At 34.5% G+C, this 3,103-nt stretch overlaps 1 pseudogene; it reads right to left on the minus strand.

Annotated features, from left to right (window-relative positions):
* Positions 1 to 646: 646 nt before the first annotated feature.
* Positions 647 to 931, minus strand: LOC122469096 (annotated as a pseudogene).
* Between the last annotated feature and the right edge of the window lie 2,172 nt (positions 932 to 3,103).

A 3,103-nucleotide genomic window follows, 5' to 3' on the forward strand; every position in this document is an offset into this window, starting at 1 on the left:
TATTTATTTGTTCAGTTAGGCTAGTGACAAGCTCAAAATCGAGAGCAAATTTTTTTTTGATAGGAAAATTGTTTAAACAACAAGATGCTTGACTTGAAGGGCAAACTAGGGTTTGTTCCTTTTAGCCTAATTTATACCTACTTAAAGACAGATTGCCCTACATGTAACAGCTATGTACAAAAAAGTTATAAAATTGGCCTTTTATATACGTATGTATAATATATATATATATATTTGTATATGTCCATTGTTTTATAATGCCAAATGAAAAGCATTAAATTTCTCCAATTATAAAAGATGTACAATAAATTTTATGTTGTTCTTTTTTGTTAAACAGCAAGAGCAACATAACTTACTGGAATATAAATATAAGTGCTGAATGAGAAAAGAGGTATTTTCATAAAACTAGTATTTTTCCACATCCCATCTCCCTTTGATGTTTATTAAAACATACCATCAGCCATTTAGCAAAAAAATGCAATATGCTTGTGCACATAAAAGGTATGGGGAAGGGAAAAATAAAAGAATAGCGAAAACTATACATAGTAGTCAGGATGTGGCAGAACAAAAATTGTGGTTTTCTAACTGAGAATGCCTTGTTGGTCTGGAGGAACAGAGTTCTGCAGTCAAGTATTAGTTTCTCTTTTCAGCAGACATCTATCTGATGCTGGAGCATATCAATTGTATCTTCAGCTTCCATGTCCCACTATGCAGGTGTAACTGTTTCATTGATTGGCTGCCTATCAAATCGCAATCTGATCTACCTCATTGACAAATCCTGTGGTTCACAATGGGCTTTTGTTGATTTAATAAGTGATGCACGCCTCTTAATATTAAACTGTACCACAGAACCATCTTGCCCCACCACCTTGAAATTGCTATGATCATTGATCTCAGTTCTGACTCCTTCTTTGGGCTTTTTGTTTGCCATGGTGAGTGACTGAGTCTCCTTAGCATCTCAGCCACTTCACAAAAGACGTACCAGGTCCACACCTAACAAGCACACAAGCAGCACCAGAAGGGGCAGAAGAAGCTCTAGGGCAAGTTTTCTTGCTTACACTTCATGTCAATTATGGGTCATCAGGGAGGCTCTGTGCATCGTAATCATCCAGGACCAGGTCTGAGAGAATGGTCACCGTTTTGAACATTGCTGGTCTCCATGTCACATGGAAAAGAGAGCTTTGCAAATAAATACTTGGGCCGTATAAGTGCACTACTTCCTGCTAACAAAACATGGGCCCAAACTATTTTATGACCCTCTTTTTCCAATTGTATACTTAGAAGGGGCCCAAATGGCAAATATTTGATAAATAGTACTAATTGCTCCCATACCTTAGGACAAAGGTCTTGTCCTTGTCTATCTCTTGGCATTAATGTAGCCATAAAAACAGCACCTTCTATTCCTCACTAGTGCTGCTTATTTGTGAAACTTTAGAGAAACAGTGTATGTAGTGTAAGCTATTTAGACTGACTACGGTTTAAGTATTATGGGAATAACGATAAAAAGGGCAGTTACTATGTATCTATTATATTCCAGACTGTTCACATAGATGAATCCTTTAATTGCTACAAGGATTCTTCGAGATTGGTAGTATTAGTGCAATTGACTAATATGACTAATATGAAAGTTGGTAATACTGACTCCAAATCCCATATTCTTTGTGTCAGTTACCTGGATGCTAACAGGTAGTTTGATGCTAAAATGTTTCTGAACTTACAACTGAAACCTCTCCCATTACTTTTTGTAAATCTCTTGCCTTAGATGTTTATCAGAATATAATGAAAGAAGGGTCATTACTAAAAACATTCCTAGGAAAGCCTGCTGATAATTCTAATGCTCCATGAAGCATAAGTAAAGATAGATCTGTTTTGTCCTGAATACTTTTGAACGATCTTTCCTTTGTTAACATATAGGTGGCAAAACTATTTATAACTAGTTAAGAAACATACACATTTTAAAACACATTCTTCATTTTTTTTATTGAGGTATAAAAGACATATAACATTAGTTTCAGGTGTACAACATAATGATTCAATACTTGCATGTATTGCAAAATGGTCACCACAGTGTCTGGATATCATCTGTCACCATACATAGTTACAAATTTCTTTTTCTTGTGATAAGAGCTTTTAAGATGTACTCTCAATAACTTTCGAAAATACAATACAATGTTATTAGCTATAGTCACCATACTGCACATTACATCCCCATAACTTCTTTGTTTTATAATTAGGAGTTTATACCTTTTGACCTTCTTTACCCATTTCACCCATTCCCCACAGCCAACTTCTAGCAACCTCCAGTCTTTTCTCTGTATCTATGAGCTCAGTTTTTGTTTTAGATTTCACATATAAATGAGATTGTAGGATATTTGTCTTTCTCTGTTTGACTTATTTCACTTAGCATAATGTCCTCTAGGTGCATCCATGTTGTCACTGGTGGCAAGATTTCACTCTTTTTTATGGCTGAATCATATTTCATTATATATGTATATACCATGTTTTCCTTATCCATTCATCCATCAATGGACACTTAAGTTGCTTCCATATATTAACTATTGTAAATAAGGCTGCAAAGAACATGAGGATGTATATATCTTTTTCAGAGAGTGTTTTTTTTTTTTTTTTCTGATAAATTCCCTGAAGTGGAGTTGTTAGATCATATGGTAGTTCTATTTTTAACTTTTTGAGGAACCTCCATACTGTTGTCCATGGTGGCTGGACCAATTTACATTCCCACCAACAGTGTGTGAGAGTGCCTTCCCTTTTCTCCACAGCCTCACCAACACTTGTTATTTCTTGTTTTATTGATAATAGACTTGCTAACAGGTGTGAGGTAATATCTTACTATAGTTTTGATTTGCATTTCTCTAATGATTAGTGATGTTGAACACCTTTTCATATTTCTGTTGACCCTTTGTATGTTTTATTAAAAATGCCTATTCAGATTCAGTGCCCATTTTTTAATTAATTTATTTTTTTGGTGCTATTTAGTTATATTCATTCTTTATATATTTTGGATATTAATCCCTTATCAGATACATAATTTGCAAATATTTTATCCCACTGGGTAGGTAGCCTTTCATTTTGTTTATTGTTTCCT

The sequence above is a fragment of the Prionailurus bengalensis genome, chromosome B1, assembly GCF_016509475.1.
Source record: "Prionailurus bengalensis isolate Pbe53 chromosome B1, Fcat_Pben_1.1_paternal_pri, whole genome shotgun sequence".
In the NCBI taxonomy this organism is placed as follows: Eukaryota; Metazoa; Chordata; class Mammalia; order Carnivora; family Felidae; genus Prionailurus; species Prionailurus bengalensis.